This window comes from Maylandia zebra, linkage group LG17 (genome assembly GCF_041146795.1).
Source record: "Maylandia zebra isolate NMK-2024a linkage group LG17, Mzebra_GT3a, whole genome shotgun sequence".
NCBI lineage: Eukaryota > Metazoa > Chordata > Actinopteri > Cichliformes > Cichlidae > Maylandia > Maylandia zebra.
The window spans coordinates 22,257,101-22,281,853 of record NC_135183.1 but is presented as its reverse complement, the minus strand read 5'-3'; the positions used below and the strand labels follow the sequence as shown (position 1 = coordinate 22,281,853).

At 39.6% G+C, this 24,753-nt stretch overlaps 2 long non-coding RNA genes across 4 annotated transcripts in view; one reads left to right on the top strand and one right to left on the bottom strand.

Annotated features, from left to right (window-relative positions):
* The first annotated feature begins 639 nt into the window (after positions 1 to 639).
* Positions 640 to 24,753, top strand: part of LOC143413161 (uncharacterized) — a 38,576-nt gene continuing 14,462 nt past the window's right edge. The window contains exon 1 of the long non-coding RNA XR_013093759.1: positions 640 to 844. This is a non-coding gene — a long non-coding RNA (uncharacterized LOC143413161). The remainder of the gene's footprint in view (positions 845 to 24,753) is intronic.
* The window catches only part of LOC105941372 (uncharacterized), a 39,437-nt gene continuing 25,999 nt past the window's right edge, over positions 11,316 to 24,753 (bottom strand). For 2 of the 3 annotated variants that reach the window (XR_001167973.3, XR_013093756.1), the window contains exons 3-4: positions 11,538 to 11,642; positions 11,316 to 11,428 (exon numbers count right to left, since the gene is read on the bottom strand). This is a non-coding gene — a long non-coding RNA (uncharacterized LOC105941372). Of the gene's footprint in view, positions 11,450 to 11,537; positions 11,643 to 24,753 lie in introns of all 3 variants that reach the window. The other variant, XR_013093757.1, reaches the window with a different exon arrangement.

The window sequence follows — 24,753 nt, the reverse complement described above, 5'->3', positions numbered from 1 at the left end:
AAGAGCTTTGAATGTCATTCAAGAAGTCCAGAGAACTATTTCTGAACACTACTTAACCCTTTAAGACCTACCATAGAACCAAGTTCGCCAGAGCTTATATTATATTTTTACATGCTGTGGAGCCATTTTTGGGGGCATTTCAAGTTGCTATACATCAATACAACCATTATAGCCCAAACTTTAATAATATGTCTGCATTAGGTGCATAGTAATTACATAAATTGCAAAAAAGTGCAATAAACTACAAAAAAATTGAAAATCGTTTTTGTTTTTTTAACATATATTTCTAGTTAGAGAAATTTAAGAGGCTTATCCCTCAAAACTGTAAATACAAAAAAGTTACACAAACTAGTTTCCCACCACAGGAAGTTTATTTTGAGTGTCTTCATAGTTTTATTTTTGAAATACACCAATTTTTATATACTGCAGGAAAAACGAAAATAAATATTATAGTGCAAATTTGCAAAATAACAGCATATGCATCAAAATAAACTATTTCCAGCAGTGCAATATGAGTCCTAAGCATCCCAGAAACGACACAGAAAGTCATAAACTCAAACATAACTTTTTAAAACACATAACAAGTAAAACACAAGCTCATAAGGCCCCGATCGTAAAAAACTTCATTTCCGCAAAATGACGTCACTTCCGGTTTCCGGCAGGTCATGCGGTCATGTGATAGTTCGCGCTGATGGACATAGGAAGTGTTACAAACAGCTGATGGATCGGCGAAGCCTGTTTCTGGAATATCATGTTTTTGTTGCTGCAAGTGATTTTTATGCAGTTTTTGCAAAGCTATATGTGGAAGGAAACTGTGACCTAGGACAAGCTGATGGCATAAGATGTAAGTACAACTCCTCCAGTTTCATATGCAAAAAAAATTATTGTGCTAGCTTAAGTGGTTGCAGAGCTACCGGGATTTAAAAATAGTTACGCAAAACAGAGCGTGCCCGCTCCGATCGGCTGTAAAGGGTTAAAAGATTACAAGAAAGCTTGTACAAGAGAGGCCGTGTGGCTCAAGACTTTTCCACATTACTGAGTAGTTTGAACTCAAAATAACAAATATTATGCAGAAATAAATGATCAAAACACAATATTGCTCTGTGCTTTAGCAAACACAGATATTTTAATATAAGATATGTTGTATAATATGTATAATATGTTGTGCAATATTGAAGCTTTATACACCACATTTTGTGGTGGACCTTCGGCAGCAGCAAACCTCCATGTCTTTCCCCCTCCGCCCACCACATAAACCCCAGTCCATCTCCATGATATTATCAGGTCTATTTCATTTACTAGGCCGAACTGGCCACCATGTTTCATTACACACACACAGACACACACGTTTGCTCACATATTCTCACATCCACATGCAGAATTACATGCATAAAATCACAAATACAGGAGTAAATTTGCTTTTCTGTCCACAGTGAATAAGTGTGCCATTTGCTCCACAGCTTGTGCACACTTATCTGTTGAAATAAATGTATGCCTCCTGTGTGTACACATGTATTGAGATGTGTATGTGATTCTGCCCATGTGTGCGAGTGTAGATCCAGTATATAGCGTGTTTGTTTTATCAGAGATCTTTAAGCTGGGTCATGTGTTGTTGCTTCACATTTCATCATCCTGCTCTCTTATCTGCTGTTTTCATACACAACTGCTGTAATACTGTTATAACACACACGCACACAATATACCAGACTCCCACCATATAGCGGTAAGCCGGTATAGTTTGTAGGTGGGAGAATGAAGGAGTAACGAAGAAAACGGAGGCAAAGGCAAAGGGAGGGAAGCTTGGAGGGAGGGATAAGAAGGAAGAGAGAGGCAGCTTCTCTCTAACGTCGTTGTTGTTGTTGTTTTCGTTGTTGTTGATGCTGGCGACTGATGTGGAGACAGACAGAGGCTGGAACCCGTCAACGATGTGAGGAATGAAGTCCTTGCGATCATTTCTGCAGATTAGTTTGTGCTCGGACACATACATATTTCATCCTGCACGCTCCACATAGTGTTGTTTTGTCTGTAGTGTCGTATAAATATGAAGGTTTAAATGGCTTTGTGTTCACTCGAAGGGTTATTGCTGGGTCACAACGGCTGATGTTTATCCGGATACATGAAGTTTGATGGTGATAGTTAGATATTTTCGAGCAATTTCTGTCTTTGAGGCTGAAATCTAGCAATTATGAGGTAATTACAAAATTATGAAATTATTCTTGAACTGCAACAATGATGGATGAACATCCACAACTGCTTTAGTGATGCTGTGTCATGTATGGCTGGATTACTAGCTGAACAAAGCAGGCAACTGCACCTAACCCCCTCAGGGGCCCCAAGATCAATTATGTCTATTTAATTTAATCTACTGCAAATAAGTTTGTTAATAACCAGCACTACAGCGCGGGGCTTTTAGCATAGCATCAACTTACCCTTGCCTAATTTTAAGGCTCTCCTACAGGCCAACCATATATTTATATATATATTCAGCACTTTTAATATTTCAGTTGATAGCATTATAGCTTATATGTCTGCGTTTGTTTGTATTTGCTTGGATGAAAACATTATCCAGTTCTTGCACTTTGATTTGAATGATTGTAACTGCCGCCACAGTTTGATTAATCTGACTTTACAAGGAGTGACACAGGTTTACTGCTTCTTTTAATGGTAAATGTAGCTTCTTAGTTAGCTTGTCTAATTAAAAATAATTTAGCATTGATTCTGATCATTTCCATGTCCACAAACTAACAGCTATCAACACTTTCCCGTACTTTCAGTACTATTTGCAGGTGTATCTTTACAGGTGGAAAAGTATGTAGGTGTTATCCTGAGGTGAGTGTTGTTTCTGGCATAAGGAGAATTTCTGTATGGTGTCTTTTATTTTGAAAATCGATCGTGTTTTCAATGGCAACGCAATGTCTGTGGTGCTTCGTAATGCTCTGGTAAAAGTAGACCTAATGCTGGTTTTAGTAATGCGTAGCCAAGAGCCGCTGAATTTTGCAGAATTGCAAGCGTGTGCATCATCAACTGTGACATCACAGAAACCTAATAAGTATTAAGCAAATGTAATATTTCATATCTATAACCAACATACAAAAACCACAGTGTGGGATTGGCATCAAAATGGCTTGTGATGCTCTTTAATCTGAGCTCTTGTTGTGTTAATACAGAGGAAGACAATTCTACACCTCCTTGGGATTTCTAGTGAGACTTGCCCCACAGGAAATATCCTTTTCTTAAACTTCCTGTCTGAGCATCTCAGACCCCACGAGTAGTTTCTCTGTCCGTTACTGTCCAGCTGCCCCAGCTTGACTCATGGGAGCCTTTCCCGTTTGCAACGTGCAGCTCAGAAGCTGATTGGGTGATGACCCTAATTGTCGTCGTTGGAGGGGAGGGGAAGCAGAATGTGGGGGCGCATAATGGCTTCCGATTTTGGGGAGGAAACGAGATGTAAATGAGGCAATTATGTGTCTTAACGAGGGCAAACAGCGTTGACATTCTAGCCCTGGAAACTAGCATATTTATAGCCCATAATAACCTTAAGTGGGACTGGCTGGAAGGCTGTCAAGGGAATTAGAGCCGTCTGAACAGCGCTGCTTTTGTTTTTATTAGGCTTGTGTGTTTGAAACAGCAAGGTTTGACTTGGACTCCTCCATCAAACTGGAAAGAATGATATTGACAGGCGTAGCTCTAAGTTTGATAGTTTTGATAGAGAAAGAGCAGGATGAAACTTTACCTCCCCTGTGGAGAAAGCTGGAGAGGTCTTCCATCCCAGGGGGCCTTTTATGCAAAGCATATATGATCAGGCAAAAATATTTTCCCTCCAAAATTGTAATATTTGTCTAACTAGTTAGTGCATAAAAAGTGTTTAAGAATCAGATGTGAGTCAATGAAAACAAAGAGTGTTCCATAACCAGATTGAGTTTCAGTGATTTTTGGCTCCTTTAACACATCTCCCCCCTGCCTCCTCGCTCAGATTGAACTTGGCCAGTTATGGTTCCTTTGTTTTTAAAACACGACACACAAAGGTTTCGATTTAAAAATGAATGAAGTGGAGTGGAACCTGGTTGGGAGAGGCCAGCAGGCCTGTGGGTAAATGTTTTGGCATTGGGATTGTGCCGAGCACAGCAAAATGTATTTCTGACGGAGTAAGCACAGGGGCTTTGGAGTTCACCCCATTTTCATATTCTCTCGTACATCCATTTCCCCCTTTCTGCAGATTAAAATGAGAATTTAGACAGCATTTCTGCACTGGCATTACACTGAAGGATTATCATGTGCCACTGAAGGCTTGTTCCAATGTAGAAACGTGGAGAATTTACTTCAGCGTGCTGGTTGTTTAATTGTAGATGATCAAAGATTTTTGTTTGTGTCTGAGAGCGGTATTTACAGGAAGTCTCTCTTTCGGGGGAATTTATTTGTGACTGAATAAACTTTGCCTGTGCTCAGTGACTAACAGGCATTTAACATGGCAGTCAGGCTGAGTCACACTCTTTCAAATATTTCACTGCCCTGCTGGCGAGGACAAAACAGCGTCACCCGCCTCACCTGTAAACCTGACTGCCACGGTACACACATTTAGCAACCCCCACCCTCTCCTCCCATTGGTCTCTCTTTCCAATTGCACTCAGCCGTTACGTTCTCAAGGGAAGGGCAGACTCCTGGCGCCGCACTGTTTGGGCTCTCGCTGTATCTCGATACACACATGAGAACAGACAGACACACACACACACACATCCGCAGGTACACAGGTATTCACGCAGCAAATTAAGTGGATTGTTGCGTTGCCTCCAACGTAGATGGGTTAAAAAGTCACTCTGGGCTTTTGTTCTTGCACCACATGAGGGTTCATGCCATTCAGAGTTTTCTCTTTGTACAGAGCTGGAGGTTTCGACAAGTTCACCCATGTAGTTGAACTGATGCTGGAGTTACATTGTAACTCTGTTACAGCGCTATTATATAATTATTAACTTTCTATACCTAAGTTAATGTTTGCCGACATGTAACACTAGAAATGTGAGCAACACCTTTTAGTATTTCTCAGTCTAACATTTCTTATGTTATTGTGTAATTTCTGTAAGTTCTATAATATAATCGTAACACTGCTTTTTAAATCTAAATATCTAAATGAGAGGACAGGTCTTTTTAACGATTTAATCATAAACTCTAATGGTAGAAAGGAGCTTTAAATACGTTCTTAAGAAAAGCTTTGATATTTTTGCAATTAATTTTAAATTCTTTATTTAATCGTTTTCAATTGAATTTTTCTATTTTTTTTTTTATTCCTTTTTTAATTATTTTATGGTTACTTACAGTTAATTTGCATTCTTTTATTTTCTGCATTTTTACTAAGTATCTGAGACATTTTTTTTAATCCAATCACTTGAGCCTTTAAAGTTTTGCTATCAAATTAAAAATAAAATAAATGTTGCAGTGTAACAAGAGAAGAATTTTCCTAAATCAGTGTTTTCTCTATTCTGTTGCAGCAGCGACACCTTATTTTTTTCTTTTTAGATGAAAAAAACATTTTCACAGAATGCTTTAATAACCATATAAAGTCTATGTGATCAGCAATCCACACATGTATTGTCCAAAGGTCTGGTTATGTTACGGCTTAAACAAAAGTATTTTTTAATTAGTCGCTGTGCACTCACAGTGCTGTTGGCAAATAAAAAGTGAAATTAAAATGATCGGTTTGACTGAACCCCAGCACTGTTACCAATACTATGTTGCTGTTGTACGTTTGATCATCCATTACAGAAATAACTGAATTACCTGCATCACTTTTCGTTTGAACATTCAGCTAATGAAAAATTGATCAGCCGCTGACACAGGTAAATTTAATCTTACTTGTCAGTCAACAAGGCCAGTATTGACTATCAACAACACTGCTATCAATCATTTTATCATTGGCAAATACACAATACATTGTGTAATGCATCTTTAGTAATCCTTTAAGACTTTGTCTCTGCTTTTGCTTATAATCAGGTGTTTTGTGTTATTAAGTCCAAGATCTTTTGTTTTTAACTGTTCAGTGAAATGACATATAAAAACATTGTTGAAGCACCTTTCCTCACATCACATACAAAAATAGAAAAGCACTTATTTTTAACTGAGCCATAAGATGTGCTTCGGGGGCTCTGTGGGTTCATGCAGTCCAAATCATCAAACCCACATAAAAATACAAAAATAAGTTTAATATTCTGCCCAGCTAGTCTGCCCGTGAGCTTTATTTTCATTGAGAGCATAAGATCAAATCAGTGTTTATGAATTGGACACTTGTCTGCTCCTCTGTGTGTAAGTGGTTTAGCAGAGGGAACGAGAGAGAAAATAGAAAAGTGGTTTGAAAGGAGAAAATATTCACGACACTCGGAGTGACCTTCATGTGAATCACAGCCTTCCTGGTCCGAGAGTGTTTTTGTGGTTTGTAAAGCTTATTTGACTTTGGACAATAAGTTTAAAGTATGATGTTTGGTTGAGGTAACGCAGGATTATTTTTCCAGCCTAATTTGAAGCAGTAGGCTCTCTCTTCCTCAATTTTCTCCCTGTCTCACTTTCTCTCCTCTTCTTATGGTAATCTGCAGCCATCTTGATCAGAGGCAGACACAGAAAATTAAACAAATAAACTCTGATGCTTCGGATAACATTCCCCTCTGACTGACCTGACCCCCTGACCTCTGAGACACTCTGGCTGGGGTCGTGACCCCCATCGTGGCGTTGGCTCTCAGCATCACAAGAGCCTCAGTGTATTGGGTTGGACTCCGTGTCCTGACCTGCAGAAAAATTCAGCTATGCAGAAACGATCATCCAGTTCACGTTAGGCAACGTTACCCTGACGTGCAAAACACACGTAGAAAAAGAAAAAATAATATTTTGTAAAACAAAAAAACCCCAAAAACTGAAAACCTGAAGCTTTTGTTTTTTTGTTTTTTTACACAGATTTATTTTGTGTTAACTGTTGTTTTGTTCTTGTGCGCTGAGAAATGTTATTTACACCATGTCACCCTGAAACATTTCAAATATTTTTGTATTCAAATGAGACTTTGCTAAAAAAAATTGTTAATAATAAAAATAGTTTTATTATTATTATTGATTTTAGGTACCTTTTAAAATATTGAAAGTCACCTTACATGGGAGAGTGAAAAACAATAATAAACAATAATACAATAAACCAAAAATATATATTAATCAAATTAATAAAACTAATTTGCAGAATATGAAATGATCAAGAACAGAGGATGGGTGCGACAGATGTATGACGACCAGTTTAATGAGGTGCGTTCTGATGCGTTATGCATGTGTGGTTTGATTTGATGTGTTTATCCACACAAAGTTGTGCATATTCAGCCAGATGTCCCTTTAGCTACTAAAATTTTACCTTTAAATTAATGCAATATTAAAACACAACAGTTCTATTTTTAATAAACACAAAATGCACTGTTCTTATTACCTCTTGATGACATCGTGGATACATTTTGTGAGCATTTTAGTTAGTTTGTACATAGAAACATTTGAATAAATCTATGTATGAAGAGAACATTAACAAATCACCATGTTAGCAAAAACACAGACATAAGAAACATTTATTTATTTATTTGAAATTTACATTTATGTATTCTTTATTGATAAACTGGCTGATTGTTTCAAAGATTAATATGCTTAAAAGTCGGGAAATCCTAGGAGGAAATACGTGGTGTGAAGATATGTAGCATGCTGGCTATACTACACTATCAACTAACTGACAGTATCTGTTGGAATAAGTCCATCCAGGAAGTTTAAGTGAAATTGACTATGTCTAAAGTGCAAACGCAGGTGTTTCAGGGAACTTTGCATTGCGAGGGAAACTCCTTACACACCAAAAACCCCAGTGATTCCTCTATGAAAAAGCATTATGGGGCTTTTGTGACAGTTGGGGGGGTTCTGCTTTTACAGTAAACACCAGCAGTCTGACCAGTTGTATTTCAGGAATTAGGATGTCTCTTGTGATACCGGACAGGTACAGGTCATGACCTGGATGGAGATAAAGCACTAGATGTGAACCTCTGATAATGCTCCTATGATGCATGAAGAAAAACTGACAGGAATGAAAACGCATGCATGTTCCTGCCTTGGTGTCTGCACAGATAATGAAAACCATTATCTTGACACATCACTCCCTTTGTCTGACACACAACTGCTTATTCAGCAATTACAGAGCGTTATTTGTTGCTAAATACTTTGCTATGTGCTAATTATATGAAAGAGTTTGTTCTGGGAATGCTTCTTCATTGTAAGGTACTGATTTAGTCATTTGCAGGTGTGAGGCTGTTTCAGTATCAACATTAAAATAGGGTTAACTGTAGATTAAAAATGTAATTCATTTGCAGACATTATACACCAACAGTTTATACTGTATTTGAATCACTGGTTCCTAATGTAGGGGTTGTGGTTTCTCAATGGTGTCCTGAGAAAATCTGAGGATTTATAAAAAGACAAAAGTATTTTCATACGAAAGAGGAAATTTTACTAACAACAGAATGTAATAATAATCAAAGAAGTATCAGATTTTATTTATTTAAAAATAGTTTTGGGCAATAGAGTAGACAAGAAATTATTTAATGTTAAAAAACACCTAGTGTAAAATCTCACAGCCTCTGACGAGTTATAGTGAGCTCATAGTTGATCATTTTATGACAGTTGATGGGCTGCACCACAGACGGTGTGGAGGCAACATCAGGGTCTGAAGTTGCATCTGAGAGCACAGAAAAGACTTCTGGCTGTATAGAAAGAGCCCTGGGTTTCCTTTTTCTGTGACCTCAGTGTACACTTTACTGATGGGTTCATGGATTCGGCCGCTAATTGTAGATAACGCTGAATAGAAAACTCAATTTTTGAAAATTACAATCAGCTAACGAAACTTCACAATCCACTGGGTAACATCGTAGTGGCCATATCAATTCTTACTCCTGTAGCTTCATGAAGCTCTTAAAGGCAAGCAACTTGCCACATTTACTTTGTCAGTATCTCTTTAGCTTGTTGCTGGCTAAGAAGAGATTCTACATGTTTGCCCATGTGACACAGCTGTTTGGCATGAAAATGCAGAAGTTGCAGGCTAAAACAGGAGCATCATCTTAATAGTTAGGACCTGCCTGACATTTTTCCATCTTAACAAAACTACAAACTTAAGTTTGAACCCAATAGCCAAGACAACTGTGGATTTCTGCATTGTGTCTTTATGATTTCATTCTGAATGTGGTTACATTTAAGGCAGTATGTATAACATTCCCAGTATCAGTGATTTTACTTGGTATTTTATGCCTGCTGTCAGCTTTTGAAAACACATACAGGCTGATATATCCTGTTACTGTTGTGGTCATCTTGTTGTTTTCTGTTTCCTTGGCTGTAGACCAACACCATGCGGTGTATCCGTAACAGAGGAATCAAGGACATTAGCTGTCCAAAAAAACCTGCTTCAGAGTCACTTATCCCTCCAAGAACAAAGCGGAGGTTGGATGCGATAGGCAGCACGCATACGTGTTCTCCCGCTTATCTTGTTTATGTGATGGAGTTTTTCAAACGCAAACATTTTCTTTAGATGGCACAGTGGACCTCTGCTCTGAGATAAGTATCGAATGCAGACTTAATTGCCTGAGATAGAAGCTTATTATTCCCATTAAAACAGGCGTTCGAGGCCTCGCTCCCCGGGTCTCTCCACCGCCAGACTCCCTCTCTCTCTCCCTCCCCGTCTTTCATCCCTCCTCCTCCTTTTCTTTCAGCTTGTCTCTGTTGTCCGTTTGATGTGGAGATGAAGGGGAAAAAGGGCAAACAAGAACAGTTTGGTGCTGAAAAGTTGGAAAATCTGGTAACAATTGAAATGTAATAGAAGTGTTTGGAGGTCTTGTCTCCTGATGTGCTTAGCTAATGATTTTGCCGCCCTGAGTGCACCCCACCTCATAAAACCTTCATTTCATTTGACTTTTTTTTTCTTTAAGTTTTATTTTATATCTCAATCTTTCTCTTCATCCCTTTGGCTTCCTGGTTGTCTTAAAACTTTGTGTAGCTTCTTTTTAAACTTTGTGATATGCAGGTACGAGCTGCCCAACTCTTTCTTTTTCTGTCTTTCTTGCCTTTCCTGCTTCTCCACCCTCAGGTTTCTGCAGTGCCTGCACGGCCGTTGCCTTTCTGGGATTTGTGCGTCTCTGGCGGCGCTTTCCCCCGTCGTTCGGCACTGAGCCGGCATTCCTTCACGGGTTCACTGGCAATGCTCAAGTGGCTCCCTCTTAACAGCCCCCCTAATCACTCAGGGACATAATCACAGGCCACTTTGAAGTAATAGTCAATTTGCTACGAGTCCACCGTTTAACAGAACTGCTTCGACACAGGCTGGGGCTGCGAGCTGGCCATGGAAGATGTAAAGATAGGAAGGCCGAGACAGTGGAAAGGACGCTTTTTTAACACTAGATTCAACAAAAGGTAGCATATGCATGCTTGTTAAAAGGACTCAGGTCGCGCAGACAAAGGGCAGGTGAAGTCGATAAGCCGCGGCAAAGCAAAACTTAGCCGAGGCCACCTGTGTGTGTGCATGTGTTTGGTTGATGACAAGTTCACAGGAAGTGCATGAACTTATAGCTGTCAGTCAGTCTGCACGCTCTGACTCTGAATGCAATTGTTCACAATGAGACACTGTACCTGTGATGATGTGTGCGTGTTCCCCTGGAGTGAATCAGCTAGAGAAAAACGTGGAGGACGGCCTCGCGTTGGCCCGTGTTTATTGTTTACGGTACTCCGGGTGGCGCCAGGTCCTGAAAAAAACAGAAGCTGAAAAACACTTTGTTTTGGTGGGGAGGCTGCTCCTGTGGTTTTGTAATCACCATCACTATCAGAGGCCCCGATCGCTTTACAGAGAGGGAGGGAATGATGGTGGGAGGGGGTAAAAGGTATGTTATTCCACACGGTACACAAAAGGGAGTAGAGAGAAAGAGATGTGGGTGCCTGGCAGTGTGTCTGTCTGCCCTCTTTCCTGCCTCCTCATCCAGGCAGCTGACTCAGGCCAGGAGTCACTGAGACCGTCTGAGTGGTCACGCAGGGTGGTCGACCTTCTGCCAGGGGCGAGATAATATTGTGTGACCAATAGGAACCTTTTGTTAAAATATTTGCTATCATATGGGTAATGTTGCATGAGTCATATATAATAGACCTTTAGAGAGTTTTTTCCCTCCCTGTCTTTACTCTTTTCATTTTAGCTTCTTGAGCTCTCAGCTTTCTGCTCCTTTGTGGCCTTTCCCCTGGACAGTTTGGACTACTCAGAAGTGCAATTGGTTGCCAATAAATGTTATTTTGTAGTAGTTTTATTTTTTTTCAGACAGTTATGCTCAAAGTAACACAACTCCAGGAATGTGCTTCTCGATGCTAGTGCAGGTTTTCTCTGTTGCCTATCTTGGTCCGAGGATCTCTAACAAAACAGTTTCACTTCCTGGTTAAAAGAATAGTTGGATAAAATGCTTGTTTTGTCTTCTGTCTCTAGTGAGAGGAGATTATTAATAGTGTCGTCCTCCACTCACCATCCAAGCTGCCATTGTAAAGTTTTTCTTGTTGATGCAGTAGTTTGGTATCGGCCCGCATCTTCTCCCTCATCTTCCCTGCTGGCTTTGTAGTAGTAGTTTTCACTGTCAGATAGCAAATTGAAATGTTTGTGATAATATTTCTTCCATTTTCTGTTCCCAAAATGACATTGAAACAACTTCAGATGTGGAAACTCCTGAAAATAAAGTACAGCGACTCAGGAGGGACATGTGAATATGGCGCGTGCTGGACTTCCTCTTCTTTTCTCGTTCCACGTAAATGTCGAAGAAATGTGATGCCAAGGATTCGTCTTGAAATTGTTTCTCATGACCTAAAGTCATAAATGTGTTACACACCAATAAACTGCATGTGGTTGATGTTTCTTTGATTGGCTTGATTGAAATGTCTGCAATGCTGCATTTGTGTGCAGTTTTAGTAGCTCAGAAAAGTGACCACGAACCTCAGTGTGTGATGCAAGATTTCAATAATCTTAGGCATGCCAATCACCAGATTCACACAACAATAGACTGTACTTCCTACAGACACTACAGTATATCTAACAAAATCAAATTGATGTTAGGATTGGTAATGTGGAAATCTAGTGTCACTGTGTCATTGTGAATATAATGTTATATTGAAAAAATGTTAAAGTTTGAAAGAGCTCAAACAAAGGAAGCGCTTTTGTTCCCCACTGACTTATACTCCTTTAAGAGATTATCCAATGGGAACTGCAGCTTTTTCCTAATTTGTATGACTCTGACTTTGACTTTGACCTTGACTCTTTAGCCAGCAGCTTCACTGAAGGCCTTGAAGCGTTACATGCTCATACCCATATGATTGGTGCAGTATTGGTTGAAATCTTTGGTTTTTAGAAGCTGTAAAAACCTGACATTTTATGACATTTTTCTGTATGGTGTCATTGTCAAATTGTAGGGCATCATATTGAAAAAATGAAAATTGTCTCTCCATGCCTTTTCATACGACATATTACTTAATATGGTTTCTTTAATTTTTTTTCAAAGTCGACTCTGACTTTGATCACGAACGAAGGTCGTGGTCAAATGGTTAGCTAGCATAAGTACTCATGTCCCTGGAGGCGTTGTTCAAAATAAACTGTGGGAAATGTAACGTTTTCACATTTAGTGTGACCTTGACCTTGACCAGATTTTCATCAAAAACAAATCAGCTCGAGTCGTTATTGGTATCCACCGTCACAAAAACTTTGAAAATGATAACTTGAAAACCATGGACGCCAGACTGTTAACGAATAAACAGACAAACAAATGGAACGATTACATTCTCCTTTCTTTTGACAGAGAAACGAAGGAGAAAACAAGTCTCATTTTACAGCATGATGAGTCAGTGACTTCTCCCTTTGAATGTTGCAATGCTGTTTTCTACTTAGGAGTCTTCTTTGGAAAAAATTAAGTCAAATTTTGGGAAAGTAAAGTAATAATGGTATTGAATGGCACAACACTAAAACAAAACTTAATGACACATCATCACATCTTGATGAATGAAGTATTAAAGATGAAAAACCTTACTGACAGACATTCTGTAATTTGTTGAGAACAAAATGATGTACCAGCAAAACCAAACTCATGAGCCACCAGAGGTCTAGAATCACATGTTTTTTTGTTTTTTGGTATACATTAATTGCAAAAATAACAAAAGAAGAGGGTTTGAGGAAGGTGGAAACTAAAGCATGAGAGCTCTCGTTTTTTTTTTTGTTTTTTTTTTGTTTTTTACCAGAGTGGTCAAAGTGCCACTCCAGTCTTGAGACTTCTAATTGAAAGAACTTTGAAAGTCTACATAAAGACTGATTTCAATATCATATTTCATATTTCTGCTTATGTATTTAGTTATGTAGAGGCAACTGATCAGTGTTTTAACTCATTTGAGAACTGAAAACTGATGAGGATTATGGATTTGAACTGAGCGATATACCCTCAAAATTACATGTGTATATATATATGTATATGTGTATATATATATATATATATATATATATATATGTGCGTGTGTGTGTGTGTGTAGAGAGAGAGAGAGCTATTTGGAATAGATTATTAGATGTTTGTGATGATATACAATAAAAATACTGAGCAGCTTTTTATTAATGCTTGCAGCTTGCAGGAAACAGTATTTATATAAGTGTAAATAAATGAATCACATTCTCCATCATTCTTTTCCAGTGAGCTACTGTCACTGCTGACACACTAACTAATCTGTTATGTGAATCTACTGAAACAATATACCTGCAGCAGCGTTACAGTGCAATAGGCAATAGTGGTGACAAATGCAAGCACAGAAGCAGCCTAAGGAGTGCTTGCATTGTACATTTCAAGTAAACTACTCAATACTTAACAGTTTAAGAATAAGTAAACTCTACTCCAGCTTCACAATATTGTTACTAGGGATTGGTCCGGTGATGCTGTATGAGCCATTTTACGTTTGGTTAGTATGTTATCCTGCCTAGCCTGGTTGTGCTCGACAGTGTGTTTTTGCTCCCAAATTAAAGAAGTTTGTTGTTTGCAACTTTAGTGGGAGCGGTTTTCTTGCATATTTTGTAAAGCACTGTGCTTTGGTTGAGTTAGAGGAAGCGAGAGAGACAACAGAGAGACGAAGCTGAGATGGTTTGATGAATATTGAGAGGTTCATGGATGTAGATTCATGGAGGAGGATGCTAGGGACAGGGTGAGATGGTGGCAGATGATCTCATGTTGTGACCCGTAAGTGGAGCTGCTAAAGGTTTGTCATCCAAGGCTTGTCTCATTGTGGGCACTAGGGAACATAAATGCATGCGCTGTGACTTTAGCTGGAGTAGCCAGAGTTTCTCAGACTTTTTGGGGTGAAGGATCCCTCAGAGGGAAGAAAATTTCCCAAGGGCTGCAGCAAAATCTGAACGCAGATTTGGCTGGTTTTGTCTTGGGTGCAACTTAATGATGTATACTGACTCAAATATATCTCCTTGCTGGGCAACGAGCTAGCTGGCTAATATGCTCGTTGTTAAATTTGTCCTGTGTAGGAAAGGCTAATGTGGTGTGTCACATGGTAGGGCCAATATTAATTCCTACTGACAAAAAGTATTGGACACAATGATTGAAATAGTACATGACAACCTGCTAAATATTTAAGTCTTGGGCTATGAATTCTAAATTATGTGCACAGCTAAATACCTCTGAGTTTAGCATGAAAACATACTATCTCATTCTTGTGCGCACTCTTTAGCCAGCAGCTTCACTGAAGGCCAAGCAAAGAGGAATGACTCACTGAAAGTTCAGGCCTCTGACTTTCACGGGAAGCGATGCGCCGATACAGATGTCATGAACAATACTCGGAGAAAAGCGTCACACTTCGCAGCTCGTCTGCTTTACCTGTCCATGAACAAAGAGCACATCGAGGCGAGGAGGGCTGCGCTCAGCCTATTTTCAGAACCATTAGTGCGAGGAGTGTGTAATTCAGAGGGCACGAGCTGTCTTTATTCATGTAACGACATTAGGACGTAATGAATCATGAAGAAGGCGTATTGTTCCATGCTACTCTCCCTAACACTTCTCACTTAGAGCACACACACACACACACACTCGCAGGTGTAGAACATCATTATCGCCCAGTTCCAATTGATGAAGAGTATTATACTGCCAAATTGATTTTCTTTACTCTGCGATCACGATGGCACAAGAAAGGAGAAGACGAAGAAAAGACGCAATCATCAACAACTTTATATTCCAATCAGCATATCTGTGTAGGACGAATAAAAAAAGAATTGCAGAGAAAAATGGAGCCGGGGCTCAAATCGCTTTAAATTGCTTTGCTTTTTTTTTTCTATCTAGAAATGTTACCGATTATCATGAAACGCGTAAATTGAATTCTTTTTTTTTCCTTTTTTTTCATTTAAGTGATAATTGATTTGACATTTCCAAGCACTTCAAAGGCTGTTTGGCCTGAAGGCTCTGCAGTAAATTACAGTATAAAGCTGAGGATTTACCATTAGCTGAGTGTCAAGTGTACGCTCGGCTTCCCCCGACTCCCCCACTTCCTCTACTTCCCCCTTTTCTCTCTATCGTCCCCTTCCCCACCGCCCAACCAAAAAAAAAAGAAAATAAAAGCTTCTGAAATTCTAGTCAAACTTTATACAACTTGTCTTCACCGCCCTGTTTGTGTGCGTTTGTGTGCCTGTGTCCTGGTGTGCCATTTTATTGTAACACTATAAAGGCCCAGTGTGTTTATCAGTAAACGGAGCTCCACACAGTTTGCCTGCCTTCATTATAACTCTTTTCACTTCCTTGTTTAGTTTATATTTTTTTCCCCCGAAGAAATTCCCGTCTTTTCTGTCTGCGTCTTCCATGCGGGGAGCAACAACAGGCGGGAGGGTGTTTGATATGTAAATAGTCTTTTCAACAAAGGCCAGGTGCTATCTGTGGTTACAGAGGCTGATACTTCGGCAGCCGATGGCTTCTGAAACACGCAGAAACACAACTGCACACAAAGACCGAGATTCAACCAGCATGTCCGGCTGACATATATTTGTTTTTTTTTTTTAATCAAAAATCTGATTCTCATCTGGCCAGTATCACCATTCTCTTATACAAACTGAAGAGTGCACATAGCTTATAACTGGTTATCTATGACATATTAAGCTAACTGATACGCCTTAAATAAACAGTCCCTGACCAAACCACCATGTTTAGCTTGTAGGGATCAGTGAAAGGAAACATGTTCGGTCATGTCCTATTTTAAATGTAACTTATCCACATTAAGATTTTTATTATAACAAACTCAGTTTTATTTTTGTTGTTATTCTATGAATAAACTGCTGTATTCACTGAAGCGCTGAACTTAACTTTAGTTTTGACATCCTCTACAGTTTTTCACTAAACTACATTTATTTTATAGTTACTAGGAAGATTTGGTTTTATATAGAAATATCATCGGCTTATAAAATGTTGTATTTTTTACAAGTTATCAAGTACAAAGCTACAGATATTATAATCTTTAAAATGCTTTTATTTTTGCATCATTAAGAACATGTTGTAACTTTTGTGTACTATCAGTAATGACTACTTTTACTTTACGGGAAGATTTTATGATTTGTGTCGGGTCATGGAGTAATCTTCAAAACACACTTAAAACCAAATTTTTAATAACTGTAGTAAATAAGTTTGTATTATGTTCCTGTTTATTTAAAAGTGTCTCTTAATCTGATTTTGCAATGCTTCATCTTTTTCATTTTTGCTTAAAATGTGAATGTAAAGCCTTTTCCTAAAGAAAAAGGAACTTTTGATCATTTAGTACTATGTCGTTTCCTGATAATTTCGCTTTAAACTGCTACTTAGTGGTATAATGAATGCAAAATTGTGATATAAACCTTCAAATTTGGCATTAACACTTGTGTTTGAGTGATGAACCTCAGTTGTTCTTGATTATTTTTAAAGTTATCATGTATGTGAAAATCTTTCCCACATTGCTAAAGTAAACACTTACCTTTGGCATCAATTTAAAGAAAGTGAACTTCCATCATGGCAGCAAAACTGTAAACCCTCACTACGATCATCTTAAAGCAATAGCCACAGTTTTTGATCATTTTTAGAAATTCTTAAAAACAGTTTGGTTACATTTATAGATGTGTTATGTCCTTCATTTCTAATCATTTTATTTAAATGAAAGCAATGATTGACTATTTTTTTTTATTGCTTTTGGATAACGACATGCACGGTGACATTTAGGCATAAAATTACACATATGGCCAGTTCCATCATGAAAAAGCATGCATAGACAAATAGTTTTAGGATTTTTACTTAGTCAAACCTCAACTTACGTGCATGTGCGGGACCTTAGACACACATTACACAAGCCTACGCACACACACGCTTACCTACTGATTGTCACCTGAATCCCAAGTTAGCTGGAGGTGACAAGTATTGTCTTTTGGCCTTGAATTAATGTGCCTGTAAATACGTTTTTTTTTCTTTCCCACCCTCATTCCTATTTGTTAAGTTATTCATAGAACTGCTGATTGCAGGCAGCCATCGTCAGAGCTAAATGAGGGCCTTTGTTATTGTTGAGTAATTAGGACAGCCATCATCGTGCTCCGAGATGACAGGGTCAGTTAAATAGTTTCTCTCTCTCAGTAGTCCGGGCTGATTATGGGAGCTCAGGCAGGCAGGCAGGCAGGCAGGCCAGGGAGCTGGAGTTGGGGAGGGTTGGGAGGCGGGCGGGGGTAGTACAGATGGAGAGGAGTGGGGAGGAAAGCAGACCTTATCTCAAGCAATTAATCAGAGACACTCATATTGCAGGACAATTATTCAAAGCTCACTCCTGCATAACTCAGCCCAAGGTTCCAGTGGGCTCGCTGTCTCTTTCCATCCCCCCTGGACTGGAAGGTCAGGAAAGTGAGAGGAAGGTGGAGTTGAGAGAAAGAGAGGGACGCTGTTGAGTGTGTGTGTGAGTGTGTGCCGGAGTCAGCTGAGGCTACGTAGGGTCAAAGTCACTCAAAGTCTCGTCTTCTCTGGAGGCTTTTTTTTGTTCTTCATCGAGTTTATTCCCCATCATGTTTACATGTATTAAGTTTTTTGCCGCTGGTGGAATAACATGGGCGTTCACTGTTACTGTCTGTGTGTAGTGATGTGTATAAATGTGTGTGCGTGCGTGCATTTAGTGCCCAGGGCAAGCATTATCAACATTCCTCGGTGGCAGCAGGGTGTCTCGCCTGGCACCACACAAACAGGAAAAGGAAATAGCTTGACTTCACTATAGTTATCTCCCAAAGAGCCCTCACAGTGTGCGTGAGTGTGTGTGTGAGAGAACATGATAGCCTGTTTAAGTATGGAACAGTAGAAGACTCGATTATATTGAGGCTCCTTGTTAATATTGAGACCATGTTAATGATATTTAAAGGGAATTTAAAGGGTGTAGTTCAACCCTTTTCACCTGATGCACCTGCACCATCCTGTCTGAAGGACTCATGAACCCCGTTGACAACAACACGTCTTAAACTGGATCACCTCCTACTGGTTTTATTCAGATTACCTGTATTAGCTAAGGTTAACAAACTTTCTCAACCATTCACGACTGTTTCCTGCTGAAAGCGCTATTCTTGACGTAAAATACTAAATCACATTTTATTTGATATTTTCATCACTTTTTCTCTGGTGTCAACTCTTAACATGACTTGTTCCTAAACATCACTGGCTGACAGTCATTGTTAGAAAATAGTTCACGGATATGACCTCAATTTTGGCTCGAGGTACCTCTTGAACGTCGCCTGGATGTCCCTGTTAGACCTTCTAGCTAAACAAAGGTTATGTTGATGAACTGAGAAGAAAAAAAATGCACTTCAGGAGTCACTCAAAATCCTATGTTTTTTAGCACTTTTTGAGCCCTGGAAATGTCTTGAAAGTGTTGCTGATTATTTTAAAAAACATGCAGTAGTAATTAGGGAGCACATGTGGAAAAGACGTTCTGCGGCTCTCTGTTTAAGTGCTAACGAAAAACACAAAGACAGATGCATTTAATTTCATTCTGTCTCTGAAGACAGAGCAACCCTGTTGGTCTGTTTAGGAACTTGTGAGCAGATCAGAAAATATGTTGTGTGAATGCTTGTTTGCTCAGTTTACATAATCACATAAATAATGCAGTGAAAACAATGCAGAAAAAGCTAAGATAGGACCATCGGACCAACAGATACTAAAAAACATGACATGCGAATCATTTTGACTTCAACGTTCAAGTGGAACAAAGTTTATCTACATAAACAATAACGTGTTAAACCTGATCTGTTAACTTTCATTTGCTTTGTTCAGCGCTGACCTGTCACACCTATGAAGACAGCCTGTTCTCACTCTCCGAGGCATAACATCCTGACGATTTCTCACGTCCCGTGGCGTTCCTGAGGAACGCGAAAGGCGACCTTCCGCGTTCTTATGCTACGCGGGTTATGGCTGAAATTCAGTAGAATGACGGTCCCACTGCAATACACGCTCCAGGCATGTATTCCAGCCCTAACCCTAACCTAACCAGCACTTTGATGATGTTAAATCATGTTTTCCAAAGCGATTTAAGTAAAGCGTAATATGTTGACGAATCATCACCTGGTGTAAAATATTACTCTTTGTGAGTGAGAACATTTCGCTGAAGATGTTCATTTTTCATAACCATCAACAAGCAAACCAAACCAGTCATTTTTATTTTGCTCAGCCAAATAAGAGGATTAGAGTGTGCGTCTGCTGCTGGGTTTGTTTAATGTGTCTATTTATTTTTAATAGTCCATGCAGGACTTTTGAACTGAATGTCAACAACAAATCACTTTCAGCAAACTTCAAACACACAAAAACATTGTGAAAAAAAAGTGTGAATGCAGGACTACCTGTGAAAGAAACTTCATACTTGCTGAATATTCCTCCTAGAACAAATACTTAATTTATCGCAGATTTGGGGAAAAAGAATGGATGTTGTATATTTTCTGTCATTCTAGTTGTGCCATCCTTCTCTGCTCTTTGGCAGAGTGAGGGTGGCTTCAGTCTTGTGTGTCAAAAGAAAGAAGAACAAGGTTTAAATGTTACTCTGGGGAGATGGTGATAGACAAAAGCTGGTACCTTTATTAAGGATTAGCACTAACTAGCCTGCTGTTAAACATGGAGTTTAGTGTATTTATTCCTGGGATCTTTTGTAAGAGATTTAACTTGTGACTGCTACACGTTTACAAAACAACCAATAGGAATTCAATATTTAATATAATATAACACTTCAATATTAGAACCATTAAAACTTAAGCAAATTAAATCAGACATGCAGCCAAGATGATGGTCTGCTCCAGCTATGGCAGCAGAAACTTTGGTATTAATATAACGTCCACCTGTTATCCTCACTGCACCAACCAGCGTGGAGAAGGATGTAGCATTGGAAAAAAAACTGTGGAAGAACAGATAAGTGGTTTCAGTAGGTATTATCAGTATTACCATCTATATACATGAAACTTCTTCTGCAAGCCTATTAAATCCTGTCACATAGTACGGCATAGTACGGAAATATCACGGTGTGAAGGCCGTCCATTCTGCCTGATGTAAGAAGGCGGAAGAGATGGCTCCATCCTGTTTTGTCTCTACTGGAAGGAGGTTGACGGTGAGATAGAAACAGTCTTTGGAATTCACTTTACTGAAGTTTCAATGAATAGAGCATAGAGCTATTGCACATAATTCTCTAAAAATTAGCTCATTTGGAGCTACAGCTCTGATCTTGTACATTAAAAACTCACCAAACTCCACCCAAACCTTCCTCCCCACATCAAGTAATCATTGGCATCCTAATATCTAGTTATCAGTATAATCTTGAAGAAAATATCGATACCGTTAGGATAAGAGAAACCTCGTTCTGCATTGTTATATAAATCAACCAACGTTGCTATTTTTAGTTCACTTGGTTGGCCCGGACACTTGCTAGAGCAAAATAACAGCATCCTGATAAAACAAGTAAACTTTGGCCGCCATTCAGCAGCATTCACCGCCTTTTCCCTTTCCTTTGCTCTCGTTCCAGCCCCAACCTGATCCACAAATGTCACCTCCACTCTATGTATAAAAGGAGAGGAAGACATCGAGGAGGAGGGAAGAGAGATAGATCAGCGTGAGGGAGAGAGAACGAGAGAGGGAGAAAGAGGAAGAGTGTGTCATAAAATGCAAATGCAGCCTGCGTCCGCTTTTACAAATTAAATGTCAGGACATAAAATATTGTCAGTTTCATTTTGCAGCCAGAAGGATGACAAATCCATATTCTCCTTTAAATAAAACTCTTATTGCGGTGGAGGGGTAATCATGGCAGAACAAAGCGCTGTGATTAACGATAGCAATTTATTGTATCTGGCGGCTGGCGAGGCACCGGTTAGGGAGAGGAACAGAGAGACATCATGGTTATCATAATTCATATCGTAAATAACAGGGCCCAGCCAATCACAAGGAGCCGCCGATGTCATCCCAAATAACCTTTGATAACAATTACCATAGAAGGCAGTACAAACCCTGAAGTCACAATGTTATCTTATCCCTATTCTCTGCTTGTAGAATACAACACTATTACCATATAGATTAGACTATTTATAATGGTGCGTGTCATTCTGGGTGCAGCTTTAAGTCGTCACCGTGTATGTGTGTAGGTGTAGCACGGTGAGGACACGGTGAGGCTGTGTGTTCGTGGAGGTGTGTGTATGTGGACCGGGTAGGTGGACCTGTCTTTGGGAGGAGATTATAGCCTGGTCTTTATGAGGAGCTGAATTGCCCTCTCTCAGTATCACACAGGAGCACATTGCCAGGGCGGCCGGCTCTCACAATGGCGTGGTGGGAGAGGAGTCGGGCGACGTGTGTGAGCGCGCGCGCGTCAAAGTGTGTGTTCGGGGAGGGGTCGTGTGGGTGGGGACTCAGTGGAGTGGAGGTGGGGAGTAACACAGGGAAAACTGGAGGAGGCGATATTAGTGGGGGGAACGCTGATAAGTGTGGGAGATTAGCGAAGGCGTATCTTGTCCGAGGTGTTGTTCCTTCTTGTTTTATCTGCTGATAGAAAATTTTCTGATGGGAAGCAGTGATATGTGGATACACGGCTTCCCACCTTCACCCATGCCGCCCACCCACCATCATAGCCACCCGCCCATGAGACGCACAGTGTCTTTCTTTGTGTTACTACCGTAAAACTTTAACATGGCAAAGAAAATCAGCAACTATCAATCACAGCAATTAACCCACTGACAGGTGACGTGAATAACACTGATTATCTCATTACGGTGCAATGCTCTACTGGGAAACCTTAGCTCCTGGCACTCATGTGGATGTTATTTTGACATGTACCACCCATATTCACATTATGGCCCACTAAGCACATCCTGTGCTAAAAGCACTCCCCAATGGCAGTGGTCTCCCCCAGCAGGAGAATGTGCCCTGTCACCCTGCAAAAACTGTCATGGTTTTGGCTCAAGGGCACAATAAAGAACTGATGGTGTTGCCCTGGCCTCCATACTCCAAATTTCAATCTGATCCAGCATCTGTGGGATGTGCCTTAACAATCCCTGGAGGATCAAAGGATCCACTGACAATGTCCTAATGCCAGACATCACAGGACATTCCCAGAGGTATAATGTCCAAGTCAGAGGTAGTTGGCAGCATGTGGATGACCTACAATATATCAGACAGGTAGATATAATGCTGTGATTGACTAGTGTGTACTTGACTGTATGCATGCACTGCATGGAAAATAGTATCAGGTCACACCACTTTATCTTTGAATTAGTCATGGTCACAGGTTCACACAGTTCTTCTCTTCTAGATCACCTCCACAATACACAATCAACTCTAAGTGGTATTACAGCAAAGAGGAAGCCTCTAGGAATCACAGCAACGCAGCCATGAAGTGGAAGACCATGTAAAGTTACAGAGCGGGGAATAGTGGGTAAAAGTCGGCAACACTCATATGACTCAGTAACTACAGCTTTATGAGCTTCATGACATGGTTTTCATGGCTTCACATTTTTATTTATGTAGCGTTTAAGTTTGGACATAGATTTGGTTTCAACCTGTGGATAATCTGACCTCTTGCAATGGGTAGGAAACAATAATTTAATGAGCAGGTTCCAGTTTTTCTTGCATCTTATTCCAAATGTTTTGCATGTATTTTTGGGGAAAACACATAATAAAGTTTAAATAATATTTCTTTTATATATATACGCCTTTTTTTTTTTTTTTTTACTGTTTCAATGACTGTAGCAGAAGACGTGCTGCTTGTGACCAGCCAGCCACTTGGCAACAGCTGACAAGCTTTAAGTACAGAAGTGGAAAAAACAATAGGTTTGCAATGACTGTAGGAGAGCGCTGATCTCCCTAAGAGGAACCACCTGACTTCTTTCACTCCTGTTGCAAGTGGCAAGTGTGACTCTTTCAAACCCAATGAAAACAATGAAACCCAGTCAGTGAAAATTAAGGGAAACTATCTGTCTGGAAGTGAGAAAAATGGATAAGGAGAGCAAAAAGCTTGAGGAATAATAAATATTATAATAAATAAATATTATAATGATAAATATTAAATATAATGTCAAATAGGATTTTTAGTAGCATACTGAGGGTTCAAAATATAATTAGAAAAACACTTTATAATTTCCAGTGCTTTCCTATAAAACTTGCATTCTGATTCTGTGTGATAAAATGCTCTGTTAGATTTTAAGCTTAAGTAGCTATAAATATGATAAATTTTTACTCCCTGAATGAAAACATGCGAACTGCATATGAAATTCGTACAGGTTAATGAACAGCAAGCAAGAGCACTGGAATGGCAGATAATCAGTTTAATGATCATGTAAAGAATAGCGCACATATGGAACATACATCTACAAAAATAGATTTTGCATGTATTTGTCGCCTCCAAAGTGAGAAGAAAAAAAGCAAAATAGCTTCAAAGGATACTCGATTCTTTAGTTGAAGGAGGAAGATGAGGGGAGAGGACAAGCACAAGGACAAGATAAAGCAGAGCAGGGAGTGAGAGGGAACCGAAGGGACCAAAGTGAGGACGAGGTGAAGGAGAAAGAAAATGTCGCATTTTTATGCTTAACTTCAGAGAGGAGAAATTCTCCTCTCTTGAGCAATCCAATCCCGGACTCCAGATCAAGAAACATGCACTGGGAAGACAGCCTACAAGCTTGAGGTAGATTAGGAGCAGATAGAAAAAAAAAAGCAGAGAAAGTAACATTTAAAAAAGTCATGCTCAAGAGCAGGACAGAGAGGAAGACCTCAGAGGAAATGATGTAGAAGCGCTAGGCAGTGGTATATCTGTAGTTTCTGGCATGATGTCCCTGTGTGGGCTTGTGAACAGTTAATCTCTCTTGACAGGATCTTTATTTAAATAAAGATCCTGTCAGTGCTGTGTGCTTTCGGTTGCTTAAGAGGAGGACCTACAGTAGCTCCTGCAAGACTCCAAATTGCTTTGACAAATCATGGCTGATGAGAGAAAGGAGCCTTCCTACCTGCGCATAGCTAAACATGCCTGATGGAAACACCTCAGCAGAACTTTAACAAATCTGAAGGCATCTAAGGAGAACGAGGCGAGGCATGTTCTCAGATATCAGAGCAGCTTAAAAATAAGATTATGCATTTAATAAAAATGCAGACTGTCCTTGTTATTTTTACATCTCGCGCACTTGAGCTGTTCGTCAGTGAAATCCTATTTCTGCAAACTGTTCTTAACCAC